This window comes from Grammomys surdaster, unplaced genomic scaffold (assembly GCF_004785775.1).
Source record: "Grammomys surdaster isolate TR1022 unplaced genomic scaffold, NIH_TR_1.0 129, whole genome shotgun sequence".
NCBI classification, from domain to species: domain Eukaryota; kingdom Metazoa; phylum Chordata; class Mammalia; order Rodentia; family Muridae; genus Grammomys; species Grammomys surdaster.
In genome coordinates, this window is record NW_021604587.1 from 15,661,453 (window position 1) to 15,677,248 (window position 15,796).

The 15,796-nt window shown below is 43.1% G+C and overlaps 1 pseudogene; it reads left to right on the forward strand.

The window, feature by feature from the left end:
* Positions 1-13,981: 13,981 nt before the first annotated feature.
* Positions 13,982-15,796, forward strand: part of LOC114610771 — an 8,384-nt pseudogene continuing 6,569 nt past the window's right edge.

Below are 15,796 nucleotides of genomic sequence, written 5' to 3' on the forward strand. Positions count from 1 at the left end.
TTTTAAAGAGCATCCAAACTATGGTTCACAGTTGTCTACATAAACAGTTCTAGGGCATCTGGTGTCTTCTAGTGTTTATGGGTACTGCATATATGTGACACATAAGTACAGGCAAAATATCCATATGCAAAAAGTTATTATTAAACAGTATGTATTAATTTTTGTCATTTTGTTGTTTTTGTGTACCCTGTTAGACATATTTTTATTCAGTGTTCTGGAATTGTTGCTTATGTATATTGGAGTGTGTTTAACCTTTTTTTTTTTCATATCCAAGTATTCTTTTCAGTATCTTTTGTAGAGCTGGCTTACTTGTTAAGATTTTTTTTTCACAGAGAAAACATGTTTTTCCTTCAATTATGACTGGCAGTTTTACTGGATATAGTAGTCTGACTGGCATTTATAGTCTTTTATAATTTATGGAACATTGGTTCAATCCTTCTGGCTTTCATGGTCTCCACTGAAAAACATCTGTTGTGATTCTGATGGACCTGCATTTATATGTGATTTGATGTTTTTCTCTTGCTGCTTTCAATATCCTTTGTTCTGTACGCTTAGATCTTGATAGGCATCTCTTTACTTAGAGAAGTTTTCTTCTATAATTTTTATTGCAAGTATTTTCTCTGTTCTGGCCTGGGTCTTCCCTTCTTTGACACCTACTATTTATAGTTTTTTTTTTTTTTTTTGTCTTTTATGGTTGGTGTCCCAGAATTCCTGCTTACTCTATTCTTTTTATTTTTGGATTTGCCATTTTGACTGGGGGATCCAATTCTTCCAACTGTCTTCAAGACCTGATATTCTCTCTTCTCTTCCATCCAATCTACTGGTGAGAATTTCCTCTGAACATTGTATCTGAATTTCTGAATTTTTCAAATTTTCATTTTGTCTTATTTCTTCCACACTTTATGAATTTGTGTGTCATTTGTCTTGGTTAGTGTTTCTATTGTTGTGACAAAACACCATGACCAAAAAGAAAATTGAGGAGGGAAGTATGGATTGGGCTTACACTTCCACATTATAGTCTACCACTGAAAGAATACAGAACAGGAACTCAAACAGGGCAGGAACCTGGAGGCAGGAGCTGTTGCAGAGGCCATGGAGGAGTGCTGCTTACTGGCTTGTTCTCCATAGCTTGCTTAGCCTGCTTTCTTAAAGAACCCAAGACCACCAATCCAGGTATGATACCATGCACAATAGGCTGGGCCCTCCCCTATTGTTCACTAATTAAGAAAATACCTTATAGTCAGATCTTATTGAGGCATTTTCTCAACTGAGGCTCCTTCATCTCTGGTGACCCTAGCTTGTGTCCTGTTGGCATAACACCAGCCAGTATACCATCCTCATGTAATCTTCTCTGTATGGTTCCAATTTTAGTATATGTGCTGCCGAGGCAAGTATACATTTTGGATTTTTTGAGAGATTCTCTTTATTAAATATTGATTTTATATCTTCAATTTTTCCACTCTTCCATTCAACCACGTTTTTGCATCTTCATTCTAGCATCCTCTTTGAGTTCTTTGATTGTTGCTATTTTTGAAATCATTCTCTTGTACATCAACTAAGTTGTTTTTCTCAGCAGGGGGGCATTACTATGAGAGTACTAATTTTTTATTAAAACTGATTTATGTTTGTATGTTTGTGATGGGACCTAAGCAAGCGGAGCTAGGTCACTGCCATTTTTTGATATGGAATCTTGTCTCCCATTTGTTGAGTGAAGCCATTTTTCTGTTATCTTAATTTGTCAGGTGGTTGACCTGGGGCTTAGGGTTCAGTTCTTTGGGCAATTCAGTGTTGATATTCAAATGGATTTCTTAGAGTATCAGCTCAGCTCAAACTGATTGATTTCTAATCCCAGTAGCAGACCTTCCATAGAGTTTTAGGATTCTTAGTCTTCAGGAGTCTGGGGAAGTGCTCAGAACCTTTCCTTATGTTAATGAGTGCTGGTGAAATTTTCTGTGAGAACCTGGGATGTCCTACATAAAGAGGAGGGTGGGGTGGGATGTAAGGCAGGTACAGGACACAAGCTCCTCAAGGCCAGTGGCAGAGGTACATGGAGTTACCAGTGTGTGCACCAGCTAGACATGAGCGCAGGTGTGCTCTGGTGGGTGTGTATGGGGTTAGGGGTGAGAATTGGGCCTCCCTACCTCTGTGCAGAAAGAACTACAGAAAGGCAGGCAGGGCTCAAGTCTTTGGCATGTTAGTTTTAGCTTTCATGTATGTATAAGTCGCGTGTTTAGTGTATTTCACCCTTATAACCCATTACCGTTCTCTTTCTTTTCACCCTTCCCTTCCCTTCCCATTAATCCCCTTAGTCACCTAAACAGTTTTTGTTTTTTTAAACATTTATTGTATTTCTATTTAATGTGTATATCTGTGTGAGAGTGTGCCTGCATAAGTTAATGTGCACCAGATGTATGGGTGCATGTCTTTGGAGGCCAGAGAGCACTGGATCCCCTGGAGGCAGAGTTATAGATGCTTGTGAGCCACCTGATGTGGGGGCTGAGGACTGAACCCAGGTCCTCTGCAGGAACAGTATGTTCTCTAAACAGCCGAGCATCGGTCATACTCTTTCCTAGACAGTTTTATGCCTACTTTCATGTCAGGTTGCACACATGATTATGTATCATGTGTTCTAGATTTAAGAACCATAGATGAGAAAAAACACACTGACTTTCTGTATCTCCAGTTACACCCATTTTCCAGCAGATGGCGTGAGTTCATTCTTTATGGCTGAAAAGTATTCTATTGTGCATTCATACCACACCTATCTATATTAGTCAGGCTTCTCTAGAGAACCTGAATTCAATCTCTCTCTCTCTCTCTCTCTCTCTCTCTCTCTCTCTCTCTCTCTCTTTTTCTCTCTCTCTCTCTCCCTCTCCATACTTACATACACGCACATGGAATTTATTAGAATGACTTACATTGTTGTGATCCAGCTAGTCCAACAATGGCAGGCTATGAACAGAAAATCCAAGAATCCAAAGGTTGCTCAGTCCACAAAATTGGATGTCTCAGCTGGTCTTCAGTATAAGTTGGAATCCCAAGGAAGTAGGCTTTAATACCAGTGAAGAAATGGACTTGCTGTCAAGGTGAGAGAGCAAACAGTCAAAGAGCAAAAGCTTCCTTCTTCGTCTTTATATACTCTTCCATAAGAAGGTAGGGCCTACTAGGACTATACAGAGAAACCCTGTCTCGAAAAACCAAAAAAAAAAAAAAAAAAAAAGAAGAAGAAGAAGAAGAAAAAGGTATGGCCTAGGTTAAAGATGTGTCTTCCTCCCTCAAAATTCAGATTAAAGATGAATCTTCCTACCTCAAAGGACCAAACTAGAAGTGAATCCACCCACTTCAAAACAAGCAAAAAAAAAAAAAAAACAAAAAAAAAAACAAAAAAAAACAAAAAAAACCCCAAAAAACAACTCACAAGTGCGACCTCCATTTCTGGATTGTAGTTCATGTCATATGCAGTCAAGTTGACAGCTAAGAATAGCTACCGCACTGTCTCTCTGTTGATGGACACATATGTTTATAGCTTAGCTGTTATGAATAGTGCTGCAGTAAACATCGATGCACAAGTTTCTCTGAGATGTGCTGACTAGGAGTCCTTTGGCTGAATAACCAGGAGTGACACAGTTGGTCACATGGTCTATTAGGGTTCTCTAGAGGAAAAGAACTTATCAACCTACTTGTCTCTATCTATCTATCTATCTATCTATCTATCTATCTATCTATCTATCATCTATCTATCTATCTATCATCTATCAAGGGGATTTATTAGAAGGCTTAGAAGGCTTATAGGGTGCAGTCTAGCTAGTCCAATAATGACTACCTACCAACAGAAGGTCCAAGGATCCAGTAATTGTTCAGTTTATGAAGCTAGATGTCTTGGCGGGTCTTCAGTATACACTGGAATCCTGAAAGAAGTAGGCTGTAATAACAGTGAAGGAACGGACTTGCTAGTGAGACTGAGAGCAAGCAGGCAAAGAGCAAACAAGCTTTCTTCTTCCATGTCCTTTATTTAGGCTGCCACCAGAAGGTGTGGCCCAGATTAAAAGTGGGTCTTCCCACCTCAAAAGAATTTGATTAAATGTCCCACCTCAAAGATCTAGATTGAATAGAAGTGGGTCTTCCCACTTCAATTTATTTAATTAAGAACAAATTTCCTCACTGGTGTACCCAGCTGTTTGGGTTTAAATTCATCCCGATGCAGTAAAGTTAACAAGAAGAGGCATCACAAGTCCATTCACTGTCAACCTGACCCACAAGCATGTCTCCCTACGTCAGGCTTCTTTCCAAATGAAAACAATAACCAGATCATAATTATGTCTAACATGATATAACTATCTCTCATACAACCACAAACACATCATAAATTTAGATTAGGTGACAATTTTCCTTGAGGGACATTCTTGTAGTATCTCAAACTTAAATATGATAATCACTGATATTCTCCTAATTGATGTAACATTACATGATAAAGAAATCAAGGGATGAAAATATATAAGTATCTGTACAAACACATTCTTAACAAAATATGGCAAACACTCATGTCATTTATGACCCTCATTTCTGCAGATGGTCACATGGCCCTAGCTTCCTCTACTACCCATTCGGTATTTCCTCCATCCTCAGCAAGCACACCTCAGCATGTCTTGGCTCTTTTCCTGGAGAAGTGACCCACACCTCCGTGGTCTAAATGGTCTCTGCCCTTTGTCGTCCTGCCTGAATTAGGCTGATGTAGTTCCCCATTGACTTTAATTACAGGACTTGATAGCACCATCAAGAGACACCCTAACACAGTGGTTCTCAACCTTCCTTCGACCCTTGAATACAGTTCCTTGTGTTGTGGTGACCCCCAACCATAAAATTATTTTCATCGCTACTTCATAGCTGTAATTTTGCTATTGTTGTGAATCATAATATAAATATGTGTGTCTTCTGATGGTTTCATTTGGCCCCAAGAAGGGGTTGTGACCCATACTGTTTGAGAACTGTCTCCCTAAAGGATCTCCTGCACTCTAGACATCAGAATTTAAGGGTGTGGGAACAGGAAGCCAAAACATTGCTAGTGGGTCTCTAGAGGTGATAGTAAGTGAAACTATTTCCTTTTCTACTCCTTGATTCCTGGACCCATGGATCCTGGCTATGGGAGAAACTGTACCATGTATCGGACTCTGATTCAAAGCATATACCTCCTTCTAGAGAACCCTGCCCAGGTCTCCATGTTGATCCCTCCTAATTGGCACTGTAACCATGTCTTCAAAAGGCTTATTCCATCTTTCTATCATGACAGCTACTTCAGGATAGTATAAGACCTGTGGATTCCATGATCATGGGCCCACTATCACGTGAGTTTTTTGGTCAGAAGCAATACTGTATGGAATACCTTGAGATATTCTGTAAGTCCATGTATGGTGGTTTGGGCAGAAGCATTACATGTAGGAAAGGGCAAACCCATAATCAGAATAAGTATCTATTCCAGTAGGAACAATGTGTAGTCCTTTCTGCAAAAGAAGTGCTCCAATGTAGTCAACCTGCCTCCAGGTCACTGGCTGGTCACCCTGATGGAATGGTGCTATCTCTGGGTCTCAGTGTTGGGCTCTGCTGTTGGCAGGTATGGAACTTAGCAGCAACTGTAGCTATCTCAGCCTTGGTGAGTGGCAATCCATGCCATTGGTCCCATGCATAATCCCCATCTCTGCCACCATGGCCACTTTATTCATGGGCCTATTGGGATGGCTGAATGGAGGACAGGAATGGGTGGGAAAGAGGCTCACTGTCCACAGAATGGTTTGTCCAATCTACTTGATTACTAAACTCTTCAGTTGACGTCACCCTTTGATAAGCATTTGCAAGAGACACAAATACCTTCACAACCTTTGCCCATTTGGAGGGATCTATCCACATACTTCTTTCGAAGATGTCTCAACAATTTTCTAGTCCTATTCTTCCTGAGTCTCTGACCATCCAGACAATCCATTGGCTACAGCTCATGAATCAATGAGCAATCACACATCTGGCCATTTCTCCTTCTAAACAAAATGTATGACTATGTGTACTACCCAAAGTTCTGCCCACTGTGAAGATTTCCCTTCACCCAGCTTTCAGGGTTGTAATGCTGCAGCTGTCTACTTCTGCATGATACTTGCATAACATGCAGAACTGTCAGTAAACCAGGTCCTAGTCTTCCCTTCCCTAGTCAACTCATTATAGGAAACACCCCACAAGGCTATAGGTTTACGCTTAGCAGCAGAAGGCATTGCAATGGGTGTAGAAACCACAGGCAGTTAGGCAAGTTCTTCATGTAGCTTGCTTGTGCCTTCAGAACCTGCTTGGGTCAGTCATAGATATACCACCTCTATTTGATAATGGATTTCTGCTGTGTGTATTCTACTTTATGACTTGGTGGGTCTGATAAAACAAAGCTCATGATGGGCAGCTCAGGTCACATGATAACTTGGTGCTCCATTGTCAAAATACAGTTTTCACTAAGGCCCCATAGCGGGCCAAGAGCTGTTTCTCAAAAGAATAATACTTGTCTGCAGATGATGGTAGACTTCCTCCAATATCTCAAAGGTCTTTTCTGTGATTCACCTATATTTCTTTTTTCTTCTTTCTTCTTCTTTTCTCTTCTTTTTTTCCTTCTTTTTTTCTTTTTTTTTCTTTTTGGTTTATTCTCACCTATATTTCTTATTTCAAATGATTTAATTAAGGAAAAAAAAATCCCTCACAGATGTGCCCAGCCATTTGGGTTTTAGTTAATTACAGATGTCATCAAGTTGATAACCGAGAGTGGCTGTCACACATGGCAAATCAGTTGTGAGTTATTTGAGAAACATACATACTGACTTCCATGGTGGTTGATCTACTTGTGTCGCCATCTGAAGTGCAAATATCCTTTCCTTAGGCCACACCCTCATCAATATATGCTATTGATTCTTTTACTATTTTGAGACAAGGTTTCTCTACATTGTCCTGGCTATCCTGGAACTCAATATGTAGACCAGGCTGGCCTCAAACTCAGAGATCCATCTGCCTCTGCCTTATGAGTATAGGGATTAAAGGTGTGCGCCACCACTCCTGAATGTTATTACTTTCTTAATGACAGCCATTCTGAGGGAGTCAGATGGAATCTGGTGTGGCTTTGGTTTGCATTTCACTGGTGGCTGCTACAGAGGTGTACAGTTTTCATGTTTACTGACCTGGGTCTCATGCTTTAGGAGCCATTACTTCCAGTAGCCCATTTATTGAGTTGATTTCTTTAGGATTTTGAATTCTTTGCTTAGTCTGGATATTTTCATCAGATGTGTAGCTAACAGAGAATTTATCCCGTTCTGCAGATCATCTCTCACTTACTTGTTTTCTTTGAGGTAGACAAGCCTCTGAATTTCATATGATCCCACTTGCCAGCTGTTGGTCTAATTTCCTGAGTGACAGGCATCCTGGTGATGAAGTCCTCACTCATCTCATGCCTCTGTCTTGAAGGGTTTTCTCTCCTTTTTCTTCTAACGGTGTCAGAGGTTCAGGTCTTTTTTTTTTTTTTTTTTGGTTTTTCTAGACAGGGTTTCTCTGTGTAGCCCTGGCTGTCCTGGAACTCACTCTGTAGACCAGGCTGGCCTCGAACTCAGAAATCTGCCTGCCTCTGCCTCCCAAGTGCTGGGATTAAAGGCCTGAGCCACCACTGCCTGGCAGAGGTTCAGGTCTTTCTTTGATTCAGTTGGATTTGATTTCTGTGCAGGGCAAGTTTTTGTGATCCAGTTCCATTTTTCTAACATGGACATCTTGTTTCCCCAGCATGCTTTCTTAAATAGGCTGTCTTCCCCAAGACACATTCTGCATCTTTGTCAAAACTGTGTAGTTACTATAACTACGTAGGTTTACATCTGGCTCTTGTATTCTAGCCTATTGCTCTCCATGCCTGTGTCTGTGTCAGTGCCACGCTGCTTTTGTTACTACAGCTTTGTAGTACAGATTGAAAGTAGAAATGGTGGTACCTCAAACATTATTCTTTGCCTCAGGGTTGCTTTATCTGGAGTCTTTGGTACTTCCGTGTAGGGTTTTTTGTTTTTGTTTGTTTGTTTGTTTTGAGGAGTTTTGGACCGGCAAAGAGGCTTTATTAGAGAACATCAGGACCACATAAGTCTAAGGAGTTAGCATTAAGGCCCTTCTTGCTAAAGATTGAAGCAGCATTAACAATGCCTCAGGGTTGTTCTGCATCTGTTGCTTAGCACAGCCTACCATCAGGGTAATGCGTGACCATCTTCTGGCTGGTCATCTCAAGGATGTGTAGTCCCTGGGTTCAGACAGAGAGAAGCATGTTGGCCACGGACCCATAGATACTTCTGGCAGATATCAGAAGACAGGGGAGGGACGTTCATGTCCTTGCCTCCTGCTGCAGACCATGCCATGGTCACATGACTTTTCAGATTATTTTTTTTTCTAGTTCTGTTGGGATTTGATTTACAGTGGATTGGGTCTGTAGATTACTTTTGGCAAGACAGCCATTTTCACAGCGTCCATTCTTCTAACCCACGGCATGAGATAGCTTTTCACTATCTAGTGCCTTCAGTTTTTCTCTTGAGTATTTATAGGGTCTTTTACTTCCTCAGCTACACTTACTTTTATCCCAAGTGGGTTTTTGTTTATTTGTTTGTTGGTTGGTTGGTTTCGGTTTTGATTTGTTGTGATTGTGAATTGTTTCCTTGAGTTCTTTCTCAGCATATTTGTCCTGGGTATCTGAGAAGGCTGCCGACATTAATTTTGGGACATTAATGGATTGTAGGGGCAGCAGAGTTTCCCCCAATCTGAGTACCATTCCCAGAGCCTCTCCACCCAGACAGATGAGGCAGCTATATCTGTCTTTCCTTTTGAGCCCAAAGTCCTGAGTGTCTGTGGATTTGGACCTCAGTCCTCATCTCTGCTAGGCTGAGAAGTACAGAGGAAGGGCAGATGTCCTGATCATTGTCCCCAGGGAACATGTCAGTTCCCGAAAGAGAACTGCTGAGGGCAACTGTCTCAGAGGAAGGAAGAATCTGGCTGGCTGCAAGTGCTGACAACACAGAGACACCACAGATGGGAGCACTGACATGGTGGATGTGCAGCAGGGTAGGAGTCCCTGTCCTGGGCAGCGGATACGGCTTATATGCAAATGCCCACATCTGACACGGATGGGCTGTGAGCCCCATTTCTACATGGGACCCCCTCTTCCTGCTCTCAAATCTCTCCTAGCCTCATACATACTGTTCTTTAAACAATTCTGATTCTCATAGTCTTCTTCTAACTACTCAGCTCCCAAGATCTCAATCTGGCACTGAGAGGGCCCAAGGGATCCCAGAGCACTCCTTCACGAATGCTTTCTGAAGGTTTGCCTGCTATATGCTGTTTCCTGTTGCACAGGGAAGAGTACAGTGGGTCTGTAGTCTTGTGTCTCTGTAGCTGCTTGTCTATCTGACTATATCTGAATGGGTATATGTGCCTTTAAAATTGAACTTGAGCTCAGCACCAGTTGTCTTTCCTTTGAGGACATGATGCAAAGGCCTCAAAGCCTGAGGAAACTCTGCTAGTTGGAGACTAGATGTTGAGCTGTAGCATAAGCCCCTGATGGTTCATGTCTTCATTCTCTGAGGGACTGGGGTCCACTGCTCTCTGACTGATCAGACTCTGGTACCTCCCCATCCATGTGTGTTGAACTCCTCTACCCACTTCTTCCCCATCACAGCTTGCCTCCAACAGGTCTAAAAAAGAGCAGGCTGCTCAGAGACATCCATCCCTGGGACATGGCCAGAACAAGGAGGAGCTGGCATGCTGCAGCCTTAGTGTTGTGGGTCACTCTTAACAGGTGCGGTGGCTTCCCATCCAGGAAAGTCCCTCTACTAGAAGCCGTTTCATTCCCCAAGGTGCTGGGCACACTCACATGGTGTGCCTGGATAGCTTGAGCCTGTTGATCACTGGCTACCTTCCTGACCTCCACCTTTCCACTAACGTTCCCCTAACTCACTAGTACACCTCAGTCTGGAGTCCAGACTGGCTCAGAAGGGCCATCTTGTTCAGATTCACAAGACAGAATGATGGGGACTCTGACAGTTTAACTGATTCTGTTTCCAAGGAACCAACTCACAGATGATTCTGATTGGCTCAGCAACTGGTCACCAGCTGCCTATCTGAAAGGCCTATAAAGGATACAGGAGGAAGAGGGGGGATGGGAAGCGGTCTGTTACATGCCTGATAGACTTGTCTCTGGACTTACAGACCATGTAGCTCTTCTCTGCAAGGCCCTGCAGTATTCAGGGTCAGCGCCATCCCTCAGAAGCTTCTTCATGTGGAGTGTCACATAAAGTACCATGTACCACCTCTGTGTAAGCCACATATCAAGAATTACCCAATCCTCAAAAAGGACCAACTCAAGGGTTTTTAAATATTGGGTATTGCTCTTTGAGGACATGTATTAGAAACTCAGGAAGATGCTAGAATCTCAGCGAACCTCATTGCACTCCTGCTCCAAGAAAACAAAGGACTTGAAGGCACCTCACGTAGTGAAGGCACGAATGGCCTGGAAATGCGACTGTCAGGGAGGAAGAGTGGGATCCAGTGCTCTGAGCTTCAGATGGAGCTTAGTCACCTTCCCTAAGCTCTTCCCCCGCCACCACAGCTGCTGTTAGGAACAAACCTCCCTTCATGTGCATCTGAGGCCTCCTAGTAAGTCAATGACTGCGTCTCAGCTCACAGTCCTGGCAGCTCACGGTCCTGGCAGCTCACGGTCCTGGCATGCTATGAAGGCAGGAGAGGGCTGTGCACTCATGGACATATGGGGAAGAGGAATCGTTGCTTGCTTCCCTGCAGGACATGGTTTATATCACAATGTTTACACTATGTCCCTTGAGCTGGTGACGCCCCCACAAGCCTGTGCTGCTGAGTTTGGCCTCACTAGCTTTTTTTTTTTTTTTTTTTTTTTTGGTTTTTCGAGACAGGGTTTCTCTGTGTAGCTCTGACTGTCCTGGAACTCACTCTGTAGACCAGGCTAGCCTCGAACTCTCGAACTCAGAAATCCACCTGCCTCTGCCTCCCAAGTGCTGGGATTAAAGGCGTGCGCCACCACCGCCCGGCCTCTCACTAGCTTTGATCTGCATTTTCCTAACGTTTATTGAGCTCCTTTGCAGGTGTCGTTTGGCCACTTTTATACTCTTTAGTGAAATATCTAGGTTTTTGCCTGGTTTTGAATAGAGCTGTTGGGTTTTCTATTGTTGAGTTTGGAAACTGGCTTCTACATTTTTTTTTTTTAAATCTAGTTCTGGTTATATAGATGGGCTATGCTTCTGAGAATCCATTAAGATGCATCTTTATGACTTATATGGACACTGTGTGTGTACAATATTATATGTGAATCACATATATAATATCTCAATAAAAGTTAAAACAACACATTGTCCACAAGAACTAGGATGAGGAGAAATAGACAAATACACATCATTTCAAAATTAGAGCAAAGAGGTTGGTTGTTATTGGGAAAAGTCCAGTGACATGGGCTTCCTTCTCTCATGTGTAACTGTGTGGGGTCTGCATGCATGCGCGTGTTAGCTTATGGGTAGACGCATGTGTATAGATGCATGTGCATGTGGTTACCTGTGCATATGGAAGCCTGAGGTTGATGTTGGGACTCTTTGCTGATTTTTTGTCTTATTTATTGAGGCAGGGTTTCTTGAGTGAACCTAAAACAGTAGTGTGGCTAGTCAGCTTGCTTTAGGATCCCTCGTTTTCACCTTCAGAGAGCCAGCATGACAGGAGGGATCCCATGCTCGCCCAGCCATTTTCCTGTGTTCTGGAAATCCAAATTCCAGTCTTCATACTTGTACATCAAGTGCTTCAACCACTGAGCTATTTCCCCAGCCTCTGGCATGGGCTTTTTACAACTCTTCCTCTTCCTCCTCCTCTTCCTCCTCCTCTTCCTCATCCTCTTCTTCCTCCTCTTCCTCCTCCTTCTCTCCTCATCTTCTTGCTTTGTGACAAAACTAACAGTATGATTGTATGTGACTGAGTAGAGAGGAATGAAGGGCATATGACAGAGAAAACACTGGAGCAAGTGGAAGGCTGGCCTTAGAACACAACCCAACTCTAGAATGTATGCCCCATAAGGAGGAGCTGTGCTTCCCCAGGGAACAGGGCTCTGCCACTTCCTGGGAGGCACTGAAGTGGGTGTAAGGAAGGTCTATGCTTCTGCTTCTGCAATCTCAGAGACAGGAAGCAATGTATCACCCAGCAGTGGCACTGACTGAGAGGACTGAAGGACAAAGGTGGGACGGTGTGAACTGGAAGACACAGATGGGGGGAGCACATGGTAGATCCCCCAAGATCTTTTGGATAGTGCTATGGGTTGTCGCCAACATTTATAAAGTGGGTTTACCAGGTTTTGAAGCTTCCAAGGGCAAGATCAAAGAAGTCCTTCTGCTGTGTGTTGCCAGGACACAGTGAGTGGGTCCTCCATTTTGTCTTGAGCAGTTCCCTGACCTCCTACCAGTCCTCCGACAGAGGTGACCAGAGTGAAAGACTGTAAAGGGCAAGATGGACAAAGGACTGAGGAGAGAAGACATGCACCCTTGGGAGATAGGAGGCCCAAGCTCTCAGGTCCTTAGAGAACTCTGGTCTCAGAAGTGTGGGAGCGTGTGTGTTGGGAGGGAGACAGGTGCGAGTGAAGGAAAGTCCCTTAACTTGTTACCCACAGAAGGCAGCTCGCTTACTTTCTTCCCTCTCCTCCTTTGCACTCTCTCAATGGCCCTGTCAAAAAGCAGCAGATTAGGTCACAACATTTACAGCTTAGGATCCTTCATGCCCAAGCCAAGCTAAAGCTAGCATGGCTACAAAAATGGAAACATGTGACAAGGGAGAATTGTTACCGAAGAAACCCTCTCCTTTCACTTGTTCTTGATTAACTTTTTTATGAAACAACTACTCTGGGAGGTCCTACAGCCAAGTAGTACTTCATACATTCCCCACCAACACTGGTCACATCACCAATGTTTTAGTTATGAGGACTCCAGAGACTTAAAGGCCGGTACTCTTCAGCTGCGCTTACAGATCTCTGATGGATGAGGACAGTCAACAGAAGACCTGGCATCCACTTACACATCAGATCTGCACATTTTCTGCCTCAGCACTTGAGTCAGACCCTGCTTAACTCTGCATGTAGACTTGACTTTTTGGGAAACGTTTTGTTCAAGACTTTCCCACAGGGTTTATTTGGTCTATTGCTCACTGCAATGAACATGTTTCTTCCACTCTGTCTAGTGCTTTCTCATTAACACAACCACCAATGGTTCTTCACAATTCCCAGACCAAACCATGACACAAGATGTTCACATAAGATGGTAGTAGCAACTGGAAGGATCTGGCAATTCCGGAATAAGTTGCCATTCATATGCCTGCAAGTCTTAAGGTCTTAGAAGAAAGAAACAACTTTTTAAAGCACAAAAGTGCATGTAAGTGTGTGTGTGTGTGTGTGTGTGTGTATGTACATGTTGAAGCATGCATGTGGAAGTCAGAAGACAACTTTGAGTCAGTTCTTTCCTTCTATCATATGGGTTCCCAAGATCAAACTCAAGTCATGAAGCTTGGCAACAAGCACCTTTACCCACAGAGCATCTCAAAGGCCTGAGAAAACTTTTTTTTTTTAAGCCATACCTATGACCAATTGACAACTACCAAAAGTTTAGCCTCTTCACCCAAACAGAGCCCTTCTGTTAAGCACAGCACAGCCACCTTTTTGGTTAGAGCTAATTCCTTTAAGCATTTATTTATGTATGTATTTATTTTTTTTGAGACAAGGTATAGCTCTGGCTGGCCTGGTACTCACAGAGATCTTCCTGTCTCTGCCTCCCAAGTGCTGAGATTAAAGGTGTGTAGCACCATGCCTGTCCTTTAAATACATTAGCTGAAGCTCTTCTTCCAGCAAATTAAAGGTTCATTCACCTGTGTGGGCAACAATGGCTTGGATTCCATGCCAAAGGATGCAACCACCTGCTATCAAGAGGGAGGCATTTCAGAGCAGAAGGTTCGAGGGATCTGCAGTCATGGAAATAAGCTCTCTGGCAAAGGTAAGCACGGCTAAGAACAGGGAAAACTCAAAATCAGAGGAGGGAACAAGAGGCCTAAGATATTGGGAAGGTTATTTTTATGCGTATCCAAGCAGCCAAACAGGAATAGTGCCAAGGAGAATATTGAGAACAGAGATGTCCCCCACAAAGAATGACACTCCAGGGGTAGGTGATAGCCAAGTTGGTTTGGTTTGATATAGTCTGCTATGGATTTCACACAGAATATTTCCTGTATGTTCTTGTGTTGAATGGTTTGTCTTCACTTGATGATGCCATTTGAGATGTGATTAGAAACTTGAGTAGATGGGACCTAGCTGGGGGACTCAGGTCACAGGAGGTTTATGAGGGTTGGGATCTAGCTGAGAGACGCAGGTCACAGGAGGCTTATGGATGCTATACTTGCTTTCTACTTGCCATGAGGTAAACAGCCTGCTCTTCCACGAGCTCCCACTACCACGATGTTTTTCCAGGAGTCCAGAAATCCACTTTTCCTAGTGCCTAGAGATGTGGCCCAATTGTAGAGTGTCTGGCTTGCATATACAAGGCCCTGGGTTTAATACCCTGAACTGAAAACAAAACAAAACAAACAACAACAAACCCCTCAAGTTATTTTGCTGAAGTTTTTGTCACAAATATGAAAAGCCTGACTAATACACATTGTGACCACACAATATACAAAGTTGGAGGTTTTAGGAACAAGGTAGAAAAATATTCCTGGGAGGTTAGATATCCATACCTAATCCCAGTATTTGGGAAGCAGAAGCAGGAGGCTTGCCAAGAGTTCAAGGTCATCCTGGGCTTGTGTGGGTTCTGTGCCAGCCTGGGCTAAAAGTAAGACACTATATAAACAACTTATTAGTATTACATAAAATTTTCATGAGTCTTTGGACGCGGCCTAGGTTCCCACCTAAGCAACAATAAACTCAGTTGATGTTGAGTTTAACCATGGCCATTGCATGCTGGCTGGTGCAGGCGATCTTACAGCTGATTAACTGAGGAACAAGCTGAGTGGCTGACTAAGGCTTGCTCCATTAAGTTACGATCTGTTTCTCACCTCCAATTTTCTAAAATGTTGTCTGATCACATGCTGTCTAGAGTTCTTAGAACTTGTGCTGATTCTGGGAACTGACAGATTTGAGATCCTGTTTCTTCTTTATTTTGTTTATCTTTGGTCAGATAAATGTCCTAAATTAATTGGTCCAGGGAACATCCAAAAGTAGCAATGGGAAGCAAAAAGATGCATCCCTGCAGCGTCAGTCCCTGGGATGCTAATTGGGGTAGGGGAAGCCAAAGGAGTCACCACTAGAGGGCAGCAGAAGACGAAGGTGCCAATAGGAGCCAGAGGGTGAAATAAACTCAGATCATCTCTGGATTACAATGGTTCCACAGACATCTTTGGAAAAGTGTGTGTTGAAAAATAATTTTTAAAAACAGTACACATTTAAAAACAATACTTTGGTAGGGGATGTATTAGTTACTTCTCCCAACACCAGGACAAAATATTTAACAGAAATAACCTAAGGGAGGGAGGACTTATTTTGGCTTATAGCGTCAGTGCATCACTAGCAGGAAGACATGTGGTTGGGGCAGCTTGTTTTACAGCCGTGGAAACCCGTGGCTGGACCATTCACATCTCAGCAGACCCCGTGGCTGGATCATTCACATCTCAGCAGACCCCGTGGCTGGACCATTCACATCTCAGCAGACCCCGTGGCTGG